At 49.6% G+C, this 16,843-nt stretch overlaps 1 protein-coding gene across 12 annotated transcripts in view; it reads left to right on the forward strand.

The window, feature by feature from the left end:
* DGCR2 (DiGeorge syndrome critical region gene 2) overlaps positions 1–16,843 on the forward strand; it is a 375,101-nt gene that overhangs the window by 195,363 nt on the left and 162,895 nt on the right. The gene's annotated exons all lie outside the window — the stretch shown is intronic.

The following is a 16,843-nucleotide window of genomic DNA, read 5'->3' on the forward strand; positions in this document are numbered from 1 at the left end:
TAGAGTTGGCCCGGACGTCTAAGGAAAAAGCCACGTCTTTAGTTGTTTCCGGAATGCTAAATGGTTAGGTTCCCTACGCAGATGCAGCGGCAGGCTGTTCCATAGTTTTGAGGCATTATATGAGAAACGACGGCCGCCGCTTTTGGCCGCCTTAATCCTAGGTACCGATGCTAGATACAGCTCATCAGAGCGGAGGCTTCGATTGGCCTTGTAGGGGAGTATCGTGGCTTTTATAATAGGAGGTCCATTCCCTCCTAGATCCCTATGGGCAACACAAAGGGCCTTGAAATGAATTCTCTCCTGCACCGGTAGCCAGTGGAGGGCGCATAGTGCTGGCTTTGCCGAGCAGTGCTTGTGGGTTCCCATAAGCAGTCTCGCGGCGGTGTTTTGTACGATCTGCAATTTTGTGGTGACTGCATTTGGGGCGCCCAAGTAAAGGGCGTTACCATAGTCTAACCTGGAGATAAGCGCTTGGATCAGCATTTTCTTTACTTGATCCGGTAGGAGGGGCAGCACTTTCCGAATCATTCTTAGCATGCCATAGCATGTAAGATCTTGGTCCAACCAAACACTCAGGCTTTTTATCTCAGTTTTAGGACTGGGTGCAGGGCCCATACATGCTGGCCACATGGTGTTAGATTTAAAATTTACTTGGTTGCCAAGCAACAGGAGCTCCGTTTTATCACCATTACGTTTTAAATGGGACAGGCTCACCCACTTGCTAACTTCCTCCAGACAGGCATGGAGATCAGAGGATGTGTGGCCGGCCTAGGTTAGAACACCACTGAGTGTCGTCGGCATATGTAACTATATGAATCCCAAAGGGGAAAACAATATCCGCCAGTGGAGACATATAGACATTAAAAAGGGTCGGGTTCAAAGATGAGCCCTGTGGGACTACGCACCTGAGAGGGATGGGTTTAAAAGAAGTGTCACCTTCAAAAACCTGGAATCACCTATCCCTCAGAAAGGATTGGAGCCATGATAATGCCGTGGCGGACACTCCTATAGTCCTAAGACGGTGAGCCAGGATACAGTGATTCACCGTATCGAAGGCCGCACTTAAGTCGAGTAGTATGATGACCGACGTACCTTCAGTGTCGAGGATTTTTCTCGCTTCTACCACCGCTAATAAGGCGGTCTCAGTGCCTTGACGTGGGCGGAAGCCAGTTTGCGAGGGGTGAAGCCTGTTATTAGACTCCAGAAAAGAGGAAAGCGTATGGTTAACATGCTTTTCTGCAATTTTGCTGATTACCGGAAGAAGAGAGATTGGACGATAGTTGCCCAAATCTGCAAGGTCCAGTTTGGGTTTCTTTAGCAAAGCTTTCACCATTGCTCTTTTCCATTCCGGGGCGACTATGCCTAATGCAAGGGAGGTGATAATAAGGCTGATCATGATGGGGGCAACTATGGGCTCTACCAGTTTTAAGATGTTGGGAGGTGCAGGGTCCAGTGGAGGTTTAGGTGGCTAAAAATGACTTCTGAGTCATCGGGATATAGGTCTCCAGCTGGTGTATAGTTTCAGGTTGGCTCGCGGCCGTCAGGTCAGGTGTATCAGCATCTCTTTATGGGAGCTGCTTGAGAATATTCTATACCTTGACGGCAAAGTATTTTGTGAGTTCATTACAGCGGTGTCCCGAAGAATCGGGTACCACTGGTGAGCTAGGACTTTGAGAAGTCATTTGGCTACAAGAAAGGTCTCTCTGGCAGAATTGGCTGCAGAAGAAATCCTTTCCTGGTAATAGGTGACCTGGGCTTGTTTTATTTCATCCTTGTAAGTTCTAATGGCTGCTCTGTATTCCTGTTAATGTGTGAGAAATCTTTCCTCCATGTCCGCTCCAGTTTTTTGCATTGTTGTTTTAAAACGTGCAACTTAGGAGAAAACCGTGCAGATTTGTTAGAACCTATTTTCTTCTGGATATGTTTCTTTGGGAGCACTGTATTCAGTGACTCCTCGATCCAGTGTGTGAAATTTTGATAATCTGTGACCAAGTTTGGTTTGGAGTTTTCCAGTTCCTGGATCCACCCTTGTACAGAAAGCTTAGGCCAAGGACGGATTAAAATATGTGTGGACTGTGTGTGCACAGCTGGGTTCAATGGGGCCCATACAAATGGGATTAAAAAATGATCTGACCATGGCAGGGGGCTTCCCCTTTTAGTTCCGCCAGATTTGAGAAAATTGAGTCAAGAAGGTAACCTTTAATATGGGTTGCTAGGGCAACCTTCTGGTGGAGTTGGCATGCCATCAGGTCATGCGCTAATTGGATTGCCTGAATGCCGAAGGGTCATCAAAGTGAAGGTTAAAATCTCCAAGGAGGGTGAAATTCACAGAGGAGCTAGCCTGGATCATAACTGTTTCCAGCAAAGATTTACCAAATTGGCCCATTGATCCAGGCAGTCTATAAATCAGTATACCAGAGATTGACAGTGAGGGTGTGAATTCAATAGAGAAATGGACATTCTCACAGTCAGACAGCGGACTCCCTAGCAGTCTACATGTCAGATGATCTTTATAGATAATGGCGATACCGCCTTCCACCCCTGTAGTTCTCTCTCTCCCCTCTGGATTAGATATCCATAAGGCAAAGATTGGACGATATCTGGCTCTGAACTGGCAGTGAGCCAGGTTTCGGTAAGAAACAGAGCCTCAGGACCAGAGTCCTTTAACAACATTTGGATCTCGGTTGTGTGTTTTAGGCAGGGACCTGCAATTAAGTAAAGCTAGTTTAAAAGAGGCTCCCGCTGAGAATAGGGGGGTGTCCTTGCGGTGTGAGTCTAAAGCTACAATGTGGGCACCTGTCCTGGAGTTCTTCCAGAGAGATGGTATGAGCGCATTTAGGGCCTGGGGGTCTATTTAAAACTGCTCCTGGAACGACCTGGAGTAGCAGAGGCTTTCTAGGGTCCCAGACCCAGGGGTTCTGGGCGCAGACAGGCTTGCCTGAGGCTTGCCACGGCACGCCCGCTGCACAGTCGCGCTATCTGGCGTCTTTATCGCATCAGCTGAGAGTCTGTTCCAGCTGCTAGAACGCTGACCCGGCGCCTACACTACGTGAGCCCTGCGTGTTGCGCGATTCCCTAGTGTCCCCCCAGACAGAGCGTTGAACACAGCTCCTTTATAAAACACAAATTAGTGCACTCTAATCTATACTACATCTATGCCTGAGACAGCGAAGGCAAGCTCTGGTTTGAAGTTGAGGGTACAGTTCCGTTCTTGAGGCCATTTGAGCTCCCATTCAGTAGTCTGGTATGGCCAATTCAAAATAGAAAAACAAAGTCAAAGCATAACTCTCACTCATCCCTCCAGTCTTCGGAAGTCGGGAGGACATCACTGTGCCTTCCGGTCGTGTGTTCCAACCGAAGACCCAATTCCGCAGCTCCTACTAATGTAACTCTGATTCCTGTCTCCACTGGCAACATACAATGGCTAGAGGCTTCCAATGCAAATATGTTGTGCATCTGTGGCACCCTCTGGTGTCACTTCAGGCCCGATAATCTCCCGAGGCGTCCAGGCAGGCTGCTGTCAGCGGATTTATAGAGTTTTATATAGCGCCAGCGAGACCTGGAGGTATCAGAGCGCTTTACATAAGGAAACCGCGTGTTACGAGTTACAGAAATTTCATATTAATTACAGAAAAATTAAAAGTTCAATACAGGAGTTATTGGCAAGACGAGTTTCAGGATTCAAAAAGAACAGGGGGAGCTGGGAGTCCATTGAAAGGAGACAGCTGCGGAGAAAAAGGCAAGACATATGTTTGAAGACCGGCTGGGTAGGTGACGGCCAAAGCGGTGTGCCAGGGCCAATCTCCCCTATAGCTGTCGGTGCAGCCAAAGCGGTGTGCCAGGGCCAATCTCCCCTATAGCTGTCAGTGCAGCTCCACCGGGAATCGGCCATGCAGTTCAGCCTCCGCTGGATGAGCATCAAGAATCAAAAAGAGCAGGGGGAGCTGGGAGACCAAGTGGAAGGAGACTACAGCGGAAAAAGACGAGACATATGTCCGGGATCCGGCTGGTTAGGCGACGGCCAAAGTGGTGCGCCAGAGCCAGTCTCCCCTATAGCTGTCGGTGCAGCTCCACCGGGATTCGACCATGCGGTACGGGCTCCGCCGGAATTAGAGAGATGATCAAGAGGTGACCGAAAATCAAGAGTCCAGATACATGAGTGGCCCACAGCCTCAGCCACGAGACTTCCCCTTGAACTAGATGGGATCAGTGGCAGCTATTTTGGGGTCAGGAGCACAGTGATGCTCAGGCCCTTTGTTGTTGGAGACCAGCCTGTTCTCAGGTTTGGGTTTATGGGCAATCAGGAGCTTCCTTGGTGGTGAAGGAAGTAGATCATCCTCAACGCAGTTGGTCCCTCTCTGCTCAGCTGTAGGGTCTATCCCGACTTTGGCCTGACTCCGAATCTAGCGCCATGATCTTTCCCAGTTCCCTTGCACATCAACGTCTGAGATAGAAGCAATTGTCTCATCTGACTCTGAGGCGAACCATAAACTACCTCGGCCAGAGTCATTAAATCCACAATCTTTGACACAACAGGTCCAAACTCAATCTGACTCCTGTAGAACTCCACCTTGAACTAGAACACTTGACTTAACTCCTGACTCCGAATACGGTCAACATGGTGATGGAGCTGATGCATCTGAATATTATGATGAAGATAGTTTTTTCATGGACGTCAAGGTGCCTGTGTGGTAGACACTTTTCCTTATACTGCGTTGAACATTACCCCCTGACCCCTCAACAGATGAATCTGTGTCTTTTGCCGTGATGATTAGATTGGCTTCTGAGTTGCTAGACCTGCAACTCTGTTGACGTAAAAGATTAATGTCCTGACTGAAATCCTACAACCCCGATAAGCCCACAAACACACTGATATGCACTTGAACCAAACCTTGCTTTTGAGTACCAGTCAACAGATAGGTTGCCAGAAGAGACAGATCTGCCTCTGCTGATTTTCCTTTCGTCAAGCAACAGCCTACATGTGAAACATGGTGGTTCAGGTGTCAACGAGTAGGCTCAATCCTAACTCATCCCCAATAAGAAATCCAAGCACATGGAGGAATTCAGGGATAGTATGTTCTCCTCAACTGCCTCGCTTTCTACTTAGTAAATACCAGCTGCCTCCAGGGACGATAACTCACCCCCACTGAAATGTATAGTTCGCGATATCTTGCTGACAGTCTTTGAAGAATAAAATGCAGAGAAACAAGTCATCCTATTTGATAGAGACTTGACTGCAGATTCCTCACTTTAGAATATTGTCCAAGCTTCAGCCTGGATCCGGATAATCTTGAGCAGTACCCCAGCGTGCCGGTATGTAGTGCAGAACAGCTCCCAGTCAGCGTCTGTGTTGGGAGTGTCGCTGTAGTGCCAATGTAAGCTCCACCTTGACGTCCGTTCCTTTCTTTCTGGGTCAACAGCGCCGGTCTGGAGAGCTACCTCGGCCACTTTATCTAACTAATTTTTTTGTCGCAGTTTCTATTTTTGAACATGCTCCTAGTGTGCTAGGCACATGCTCCCTGTGAAACGTTCGTGTTTCAAACTTGTGAGGATTGTTACCATCAGATGTCTGTGTTGGATCCCCCCCTGGACTGTCTCCGGTGCCTGAGGTCGGGGCAGGACCCCAAGGCCTGCGAAGAGACTGGCATGCTTTCTTCTCCAAGTCAGGCATTAGAGGAAGGTACATAATTTGCCACAGGGATGTGTAGGGCTGTGGAGGCTCTTGACCTTCAGCTTCCCCCTGTTGAGGTCAAGTCGTATGTCTTGACTGAGGCGCTTGAGGGAGGTGCAGGTTCCCCACAGACACACTTCTGGGGGCAGGGGCTAAACCCTGCACAGGGGCTCCTGTGCACTGCATGATTGCTTGATGGCGTCCTCCAGCCCCAGGGACTCGGCCTCCTTTTCCGAGTACTCCTCCCCGAAAACTGTGGTGGTCCGGGGTTCCAAGGCCAAAATAACTCTAGCACACTTCCTACCACACCACTAGATGGGGAATGAAGGAGGCTGGATATCTTTGGGAAGTGCATCTTTCATTCCACCAGCCTTGCATTGTGGTTGGTGAACACAGCATAGAACCTTTACTCCCATATGTTCTGAGATTTGGTCAGCGCAGCTGCTTACCCTGCTGCCTGAAGAGGACTGTGCCATTCTCATTCAGGCTTTACTGAATGGCAGGGATGTGGCTAGGTTTGCCATACGGTGTCGACTAGAATCTATGTTCTCCCTTGGTAGGACCATCGCTTCTACAATGATGATTTGTGGCCATGCTTCAATTTGGTCCACTGGGTTCTAGGGCGATGTTTAGTCATCCCCAATTGACATGACCTTTGATTGGTCCTGCCTTTTTGCCACGAAGACCCATGCGACATTCTACCGTTTTTGCGAGAGCAGGGTCACCACTTTGGGCCACTCTCTTTTGACATGGCCACAACAACGGAGTCCTTCATCCCTGCCCCTGAAGAGGCAATTTGGGGCGTGCACAGTACCAGCCCTACAAAGTGCAACAGCCGGTCTAGTCCTTTTGGGTAAGGGGACAGAAACCCAAAGAGGACGTTGAAATCATACCCAGCGAGCAGCTCGGTCCCCTGCCGCCCCCCTTGGCCGCCCCAGTGCCAAAGCCTCTTTAGTGTGCCCTCCAACTGGGGCGCACACACCCTGGGGAAGGGGTGGGGGCAGGCAGGATCCGGTATGGCCTGTCCCATTGGTCCACCATTACATTGGACTGGTGGATGCCCCAGAGCGTGCAGAAGAGGTACGCCTTACCATTCGTGGACCCCCCCAACCTTTGCCACCGATGCTAGAATGGCTGATGAAGGACCATCTTGCTTGGCTCTCCCGGAAAGTTCTAGGTTTTATTGGGCAACAGTGCCATTGAGAGGGCACCCGTGCTAAAGAGGGCATGGTTGCTATTCCTGTTACATTCTGGTACCGAAGGATGAAGGAGGCCTTTGCCGTTTCTTAGACTTGTGCCATCTAACTTACTTCCTGAGGGAAGAAGTTCAAAATGCTCGTGTTGGCTCAACTTTTGTCTCCCCTGGATCCCGAGACTGGTTGGTAGCGTTGAACTTGCAGGGTGCCTATTTTCATATTCCCTCCCTGCCGCCCACAGAAGTTATCTGTGGTTCATAGTGGGCCACGAGCACTTCCAGTTCGCTGTGCTCTCTTTTGTCCTCACCAGTTCCCCTCGGGTGTTTACCAAGGTGGTGGCAGTGGTTGCTGAGCATAGTCTTAGGTCAGGGGTTCCAGTCCTTCTCTTCTTCAATGATTGGCTGTCGAAGGCAAGCTCCGCCACAGGCAGTTCTCTCCCACCTCGAAACAATGGCAGACTACCTGCATTAGCTGGGGTTTTTCATCAAGGTGCCAAAGTCGCACCAAACTCCCTCTCAGGAGCTCTTTGATTGGAGCCATTCTGGTCACAGTGCAGTTTCAGGTCTAGCTTCCGGAATAAGTCCAGGCTATTCAAGCTATGATACTGGTGTTTCGGCCTTCATCCTGGATTTCGGTGAGACTGACTGAGGCTGCTGGGCCTTTTGGTCTCCTGCATCCTGCTGGTAAAACATGCCAGCTGGCATATGTGTGCTGTGCAGTGGGACCTGAAGTCCCAGTGGGTGCATCATCAGGGAATCTCTCAGACCTGGTCCTGATATAGGAGGGAACTATAAAAGATCTGCAGTTGTGGCTGATTGACTGCATTTGGGTCAGCAGCAGATGCCTCTCTCTTCTCCACCCAGATCTGTGACGAGAGGCATCGCTGCTGGGTTGGGGCAGCCATCTGGGAGTGGTGAGGGTCAGAGGACTTTGGTTTCTGGCGGAGTGTTAACTTCATACCAATTAGTTGGAGCTGAGAGTCATCTGCCTGGCACTGAAAGTCTTCCTACCATCCATCTAGGAAAGGCTGGTTCAGGTGTTCACGGACAACACCACTGCCATGTGGTATTGCAACAATCAGTGTGGGATCATGGACCCTGTGCCAAAAGGCTCTGCGCCAGGACATCATTTTGGTTGTTTAGCACCTGGCAGACTCATGGAATGCCAGGGTGGATGAACTCAGCTGGTGGTGCTTGACAGACCACAAATAGCGTCTGCACTTGGAGGTGGCACACACACTGTTTCTAGAGTGGGGCGAGCCTTGGGCCCATCTGTTCACCACCACAGAGAACATGCAATGTCATTGCCTCTGCACGTTAGAGTTTCCAAGGTGGCTCTTGCTCAGAGACGCAGTTTGGTACTCCTGTACTCATTTCTGTCAATACCATTACTGCCTAAGTTCTCAAGAAGATTTGGACCGACTGGGCCCAAGTTATCCTTGTGCCCCCGGTTTGGGCTTGGAGGGTGTGGTATCCCGATCTCCTGACCATTAGAGTTGTCCTCCGATTAGGCTGCCCCTTCAGAGAATCTCCTGTCACAGCAACAGGGCAGGGTGCTACACTGAACCTGGACATTCTTCAACTTTGTGCGTGGAGATAGTGGCGTCAGTTGAGTGTTCGAGCGTCTTCCTGAATTCTGTGATGTTGTTCTGGCATGTAGGCGTCCATCTACCAAATTAATCTACCCCTGCAGTCAACATCTCGTTTTAAGTTGTCGCATGTGAACCGTTTCTTTAAGGGCGTACAACATCTTTTTCCTCCTGCCCAATTTGTCATGCCCCAATCGGATCTGAATTATTTCATTCCTCCTGTGTACTACTTTTGAGCTGCTCCACTCTTGTCCTGTACAGTTCCTCATGATCAAGACTGCTTTTCTGGTGACAATCACGTTGTCCAAGAGAGACGACGAGCTTCAATCTCTTTCAGTGAATCCTCCATGTACCACTTTTTTTCTGAACAAGCTGGTCCTCCAGATGCGAGCCTCTTTCCTTCCAAAGGTGGACTCCCCTTTCCTTGTTGGCCAGAGTATCACTCTGCCTACGTTCTACTCTCTGCCTTACCCTTCCAAGGAATAGGAATGGCTCCATCACTTAGGCCAAAACAGAGCTCTCTTATTACATTGATCATACCAAAAATACCAGGTGGACATTAAGCTGTTTTTTGGGTTTGCCGGAGCAAAGAGGGAAAAGGCTGCTCAAAAGCGCACTGTCTACCCATGGATTGTGCTATGTGTCAAATTCTGCTGCGCACAAGCAAAGAAACACCTGCCTGAAGAGCTTCAAGCCTATTCCACCAGGGCCAAAACTGCCACTACTGCATTATCATGTGGATCCCCAGTCCTGGACACTTGTCAGGTACGTATTGCTGGGTTATCTATTCTAATGGGGAGGAATCTTTGGTTAAAAGTCTCTATCAGATGGACAAGTTAATTACCTTTGGTAATGCCTTATCTGGTAGAGACTCAATCTAACGGCCGATTCCTCACTGACCCTCCCATTCTCCACACTCTGCAACCTGGGCTGTTCACTAAACAGACCCCTCTAGTTTTTGCATGCTGGTTAACACTGTACATTGGTTTTAACATGGCTGAGTTTTTGGTGAGGAAATAGTAAAAAAGAAAACGATATGCATCAGGGTGATGCTTATATTGGCACCACGATATCAGTGCTGTTGTGGCACCAATTTACGCCACCTACAGCCGCACAGAGGTACTGCTAATGATTTTCCGTATCCAGTCTGAGGCCTGGGGAATATTCTAAAGTGAGGATTCTGCGGTGGATACATTTTCTACCAGATAAGGCATTACCGAAAGTATGTAACTTGTCCTTCTGGGCTGGACACCAGTGACTGCGTTGACACCAGTGGGGTGGTTCGGTGCCATGCATGGATAAAATCTGTGGGCTTCTTGGGTGATGTTCAAGCATCGCCAATGAACAGGCCGTTTCATGGTACCTGTCTGTTCGGACACAACACAAGGCCAATACACCTTGGAATACTTCAAGGAAACCAGGGCCACCGCGTCTTCCCTTGGCCTTTCTGCGCTCATGCGACAGAATCCCCAACAGTTTCACCCCATATGAGACTTCGAAAGGGACTTGGCTTAAAGACGGTGCCTAGGTCCACCTCTGATGCAACAGACCCCACAACCTTTTCAAAGCCAAGATCAGGAACCTGGCAGACACTGTCCAGGCCCTCAGTTGCAGCGCACTGATCAGTCCCCTCCCCCTCTCACTGCTGACACCAAAGCGCTTCAGCTTGCCCGCAGCAGCACATGCCTGTTGGAAGCAAGATATGGTATTACCTCCATGGGTGGCTGGTCATCACACCCAACAGATAGGTGCTTCAAATAGTTGCACAAGGATATGCTCTAAAATTCCTTTAAGACCTGCTGAATATTTCATTTATATCAGATCAGCTGTCAAAGGACCATTTGTCCATTCTGCAGCAGGAGATCAGGGCACTTTTAAACAAAGGAGCCATTTAAAACTATCTGAAATAGGGTCTGATTGTTACTATAGTTATTTCCTGGTGCCGAGGCAAAAAGATGGCCTTTGTCCTATTTTAGATCTTCTCCACCTAATTTCTTTCTGAAAAAGGGCAGATTGAAGATGCTCACTTAGGCCGAAGATCTATCTGCTCTTAGTCCAGAAGACTGGATGATAATGCTGGGTCTGCAGAATTCCTATTTTCACATTCCCATATTGGTCATTACCTGCGTTCAAGATGGGTCATGAGCATTTTAAATACTCTGTACTCCCCTTTGGCCTCACCAGTGCCCCTCGGGTAGACCACCTCCAGACGATGGTACAACTTCTGACTACGTTGGGGTTCACTATAAATGTGGCAAAGCAACACCTGACTTTTGCAAAGGTTGCCTTTTAATTTGAGCCATGCTGGGTAAAGTGCAGCTTTTGGTCTTCCCTCCACCACAATGAGTCTGGGACATTTGGGCTATGATCCTGATGCCTCTGCCTTGGTCCTGGGTCTCAGTGAGAGTGGCCTCTTAGCATCCTTTATTCTGCTGATAAACTATGCAAGGTGGTGTAAGTAGGCTGTGCAGTGGAACCTGAGGTCTCAGAGGGCCCAGCTCCAGCAGAACCTCTTGTATTCTATCCAAGTTTCAGTAGAGACTGCAAAAGACCTGCAGCGTTGGCGGGATCAACGGAAGATCCCTCTCCCACCCAGAATTGATGGCTGTGACGGATGTATTGCTGCTAGGTTGGGATTTTTATTTGGGAGAGATGGAAATAAGAGGATCTGGTCTCTAGCAGAGACCAGACTCCCCATCAACCTGTTGTAGTTATGGGCCATTCACCTTGGGCTTAAAACCTACCTGTGCCCGTAAAGGGGACATTGGTTCAGGCTCTCAAGGGCTACATCATAATCATCGTGAACCACCACCATCCCAGTGAACAACCACCAACATCCACCACCATTGCGAACATCCACCACCATGAACCACCACCATGAACCACCTGGAGTGGGTTCTTTGAGAGCCAGGGCATCCTAAATTGGCACAGGAAGTCTTCCTGCAATGGCAAGATCCATGGCTAGATCTTTTTGACACCGTTAAAAGAGCACTGTCAAAACTTTTGAGTGCTAGACTTTGCCAGAAGGGTCTCTCTGAGACACATTACGGATAGAGTGCAGCACAGGACTCCAGTAATCCTTTCCTACACTGCCTCTTCTGTTCCTAAGTCATCCTAATGGCTCTGCATCACGCAAGAAGAGGGTGTTACTCAGAACGTATGGGCATATCCATCTGTTCTCCAATCACGCTACTGCTTCAGCAGGATCTCCTGTCGAAGCAGCATGGGAGGGTCTTGCACCTCCAAGCACTCTATCTGTTTGCATTTTCTTTTCTGCAAAGATTCCTGCCTCCAGAACACTTGAGGTGTGCCTTTATCAAATTCCCTACACCTCCCACAAATAACTCTATAAGAAAAACAAATTATTTCATTTACAGCCACTTGGCCCTGATGGCACTATAAACAACTTACAAGTAGAAATGTTTCACATGTAAAAATATGCATTTAAATTGCAGCAAATGATATTAATTCTACTTGTTTATTTTTTTTCCAGCTACTTGGATGTAGGTTCACAGACGGGGGGCCTATTTCACACGGTATTTTCTGCCATACATAAGGTTTATGGCACCAAATACCTCCATTTACGCCTGCCAATAATTCACCAAAGGATTCCTGGCAGATGTGCATAGTTTTACTACTGCAGATTTCTCCACCATGATTGTGGAGAAGTGCAAAGTATAAAAGCCCACACAAAGGGTGGAAAGTGCACATTCAGAGGCGTGGTTAGTCTCAACAATTTAAGTTTGCAAATATCCACAAAGCAATAGGTTTGTGGGCTTTCCCAGACTTTGATACAACCCTGAAAATGATTTGAAACGTAATTGAGTGAAGGGTTGGAGTAATTCCTATTTCCATTTTGGGGGACAGGACACATTCCCCCTACGTTTTGAGGAGGAAAAATAAAAGGGGTTTTCAGTGGGTATTTAGTTTTTATTTTTATTATTCCCGCCTCCCAGCTGATCGTCTCTCCCTCTGCCCCTCATATGGAGGCCGCGCAGCGGCCTCGCCAAACGCAAGCCCGTCTGCGCCCGTACGCACCTGGACCGCGCCCATCGCCAGAACCCCTGGCCCCCGCCAAAGCCAGGAAACCCGACTGAGATACGACACCGCCACCCTCAACGCACTCAACACCGGACGACCACCCGCCTGCTACCGAGCCACCCCGAAGCGCCCCCACGGACCTTTCACCTGCCAAGCCTGCAAATTCACCTGTCTCCAAACCTGCACCCCGCCCCCCGGACCTAGCAACAAGGCCAACCACCTCAAGTGCATCCTACTCAACACCCGCTCTGTCCAAAAACACGCCGTCTAACTCTGGGACCTCCTCGATACAACAGCACCGGACGTCGCCTTCCTCACGGAAACCTGGATGAATGCCTCCTCAGCCCCCGACATAGCCATCCCGGACGGCTACAAGATCACCCGCAAGGACCGCGTTAACCAAACAGGAGGAGGAATCGTCATCATCTACAGGAACACCATCAGCGTCACGACCAACACCGAAGACACACTCTCCGCCGCCGAACACCTACACTTACAGATCCACACCGACCCCAAGACCACCTTCAGAGGAACCCTCTTCTACAGACCCCCGGGCCCGCGTACACAATTCAGTGAAACCATCCCCGACTTAATCAGCCCGCACACCCTCGCCTCATCAGAATACATCCTTCTAGGGGACCGTAACTTCCACCTGGAGAACGACAACAACAACACCAACACCACCACCCTGCTCGACAACCTCGCCAACCTTGGACTCAAGCATCTGGTGAACACCCCCACCCACTACGCCGGCCACACGCTCGACCCCATCTTCTCCACCAGCAACCACGTCTCCTTCAGCCACTCCACCGGACTACACTGGACTGACCACAGCTGCATCCATTTCACCTTCAAGAGGTCTAGACCCCACCACCGCCCGCAACAAATCCCCCGCAGTTGCTGGAGCAAAGTCACCACTGACCAGCTAACCACATCACTGAGCCAGAACCCACCAACCGACACCTCTGACACAAACGACGCAGCACGCAACTTCGCACAGTGGATCACCAACTGCGCCGACGTCCTTGCTCCATTGAAGAACCCCCCAGGCAAGACCGGCAACAGGAAAACCACATGGTTCACCAACGCCCTCAAAGAATCAAAGAAATCCTGCCGAACTCTCGAAAAAACCTGGCGCCACGAACGGACTACAGAAAACATGACCGCTCTCAAGAACGCCACTCGCACACACCACCAGCTGATCCGCACCACCAAAAGGACATCGTTCAAAGAGCAGCTGGACAACAACACACACAACAGCAAGGAACTCTTCACCATCGTAAAAGAACTCTCCAACCCCAGCAACAACAACATCACACCATCGCAAGACCTCTGCAACTCACTCGCCACGTTCTTCTACCGCAAGATCGCCGATATACACGACCGCTTCGGTGCCCAGACTCCGCCTCCAGTCACCAATCCTACACCCCCCCACCACCACCGTCAGCGCCTGGACCCCCATCAGCACTGAAGACACCACCCACGTCATGAACAGTATCCACTCCGGCTCTCCCTCTGACCCATGCCCTCACCACATCTTCAACAAAGCCGACACCACCATCGCACCCCACCTCTGGAACGTCATAAACAACTCCTTCATGTCCACCACCTTCCCAGAGAGCTGGAAGCACGCAGAGATCAAAGCCCTCCTGAAGAAACTCACAGCGGACCCTAAAGACCTCAAGAACTTCTGCCCCATCTCCCTTTTTCCCTTCCCAGCAAAAGTCATCGAGAAAACAGTCAATAAACAGCTCACCGCATTCCTCGAGGCAAACGACTCCCTCGACCCATCCCAGTCAGGATTCCAAGCCAACCACAGCACCGAGACCGCCCTCATCGCAGTCACCGACGGCATCGGGACCCTGCTTGACAACGGGGAAACAACCACTCTCATCCTCCTAGACCTCTCAGCCGCCTTTGACACCGTCTGCCACCGCACACTAATAACCTGCCTTCACAGCACTGGGATCCAAGGAAAAGCCCTGGACTGGATCACCTCGTTCCTCTCCAACAGAACCCTAGAGTGTCCGCCTCCCTCCCTTCCACACCGCGACCACCGAGATCTGCGGCGTACCCCAAGGCTCCTCGCTCAGCCCAACCCTCTTCAATATCTACAGGAGCCCCCTCGCCGCAATCGCACGCAAACACAACCTCAACATCATCTCCTACGCCGACGACACCCAGCTGATACTCTCCCTCACCACAGACCCAGCCACCGCCAAAACCAACCTCCAGGAAGGAATGAAAGACGTCGCGGAATGGATGAAGCTCAGTCGTCTGAAACTGAACTCTGACAAGACGGAGGTCCTCATCCTCGGACAGTCCCCATCCGCCTGGGACGATTCCTGGTGGCCCACAGCGCTGGGCACCGCACCGACGCCCACGGACCACGCACGCAACCTGGGATTCATCCTGGACTCCTCCCTCACGATGACCAAGCAAGTAAACACCATATCATCCTCATGCTTCAACACCCTGCGCATGCTCCGAAAAATCTTCCGGTGGATCCCCACAGGAACCAGAAAGACGGTCACCCAGGCCCTCGTCACTAGACTAGATTACGGAAACGCCCTATACACAGGAACCACAGCCAAACTTCAGAAAAGACTTCAGCGAATACAGAACGCCTCCGCATGACTCATCCTCGACATCCCTCGTCACAGCCACATATCTGCCCACCTGAGAAACCTACACTGGCTCCCCGTCAGAAAAAGAATCACGTTCAGGCTCCTCACCCACACACACAAAGCGCTCCACAACATGGGCCCCGAATACCTCAACAACCGCCTCACGTTCTACACTCCGACCCACCAGCCTCGCCCTCGTCCCACGGATTAGCAGAGCCACCACCGGAGGAAGATCGTTCTCCTACCTGGCCGCCAAGACATGGAACTCCCTCCCCGCCCACCTACGACTGACCCAGGACCATCTCACCTTCAGGAAACACCTCAAGACCTGGCTATTAGAGCAGTAGCAGCACCCCCCCTCCCCTCCCCTCAGCGCCTTGAGACCCTCACGGGTGAGTAGCGCGCTCTATAAATGTTTTAGATTGATATTTTATTTGCATTTGCACAGCAGACTCCTTTCTCTGTATGTAGTTTCTATGCTATATAGAATTCCGCACAGAGCAATAGGAGTCCAGGGGAGATGTCAGAGGACATTCCCAGTAGTATGTCTAGAAACCTTCACCTGGTGGCGCTTTCTACATGTCCTACTGGGAATGAATATTGTAAAAAGATCTGCATATCCATGTAGGAGTAGCTTTACTGGTGCAGATGTACTATTTCCTTTGTGATGTGGCTGCACAGTGTCTGTCTATACTTCAGGTTATGGAAAAAGGGCGGGATTGGCAGCTGCTAAAAATATCAGTGGTACCTTGTTTAGAATCTTTGTTCTGTAAAGATCACATGACATCATGCATAATATTAAATACAACTAAACTTGAGAAGAGAAAGGGAAAAACACACATTTATGGAGCTTCTTGATCAAGCCACCAAGCTATTTTCCTAACGGTGGACTTGCAAGTCATACCCAGATCACTGTCGCAGGTACACACCCTCTCCTCATTGGGATTGCAGTCTGCAACCTTGAGATGACACCCTCCATAGCCATGCTACTTATTGCTCTTTTTTTTTTTAAAAAGGTTCTCTGTTGTGTTTGTGGTTGGGAAAAGTTAGACTCCCACTTGATATACCCCTGGTGTCACATGCCTAAGCATACACAGGTACTAATTGGGGTGCAGCTCAGTTGCGTGTGCTGCTAATCCCTCACATGAAGAAAATTCTGCATCAGTGGGGGGCAAAAGAGGACTATCCATGACACATTATGCAAAATTATTATGAATATAAATAAGTAAAATAGTTACAGTAAAAGGGTTGATTGGTTTTGATGATGCACACTCTAGCAAAAGACAGTTGAGGAGGAGGGATGTGTTAATTGGTCAATACAGCAGCATAGTAGAATATGTAAGGGGTGAGCACAGCTAGAAGATAAGAAAAACACAAGCTGGGGAGGCACAATTTTTACTTGAATCGCATTGTTAATCAACTTCAAATGGGCTGCTCCATGCGGAGTATTCTCTGGAGAGTTTTCTCTTGGCTACTTGATTTTTAAATATTTTTATTTTTTACTTGAAAAAAGAAAAAAAAATGCTAACACTCTCCATAAGTAAAAATAAATAAAAGCTGGACCTAGATCGCAGTTGTTAGATGGTGTTCTGGTGTTCCTTTGTAGCTCCTTGAGACCCTCGTGGGTGAGTAGCGCGCTTACAATTCCCTGACTGATTGTTTTACTCTGCACTAGCTTTCACCTTTGAGTGCCAGTCACCATGAATAAATAGACCAATCC

This window comes from Triturus cristatus, chromosome 11, assembly GCF_964204655.1.
Source record: "Triturus cristatus chromosome 11, aTriCri1.1, whole genome shotgun sequence".
Lineage (NCBI taxonomy): Eukaryota > Metazoa > Chordata > Amphibia > Caudata > Salamandridae > Triturus > Triturus cristatus.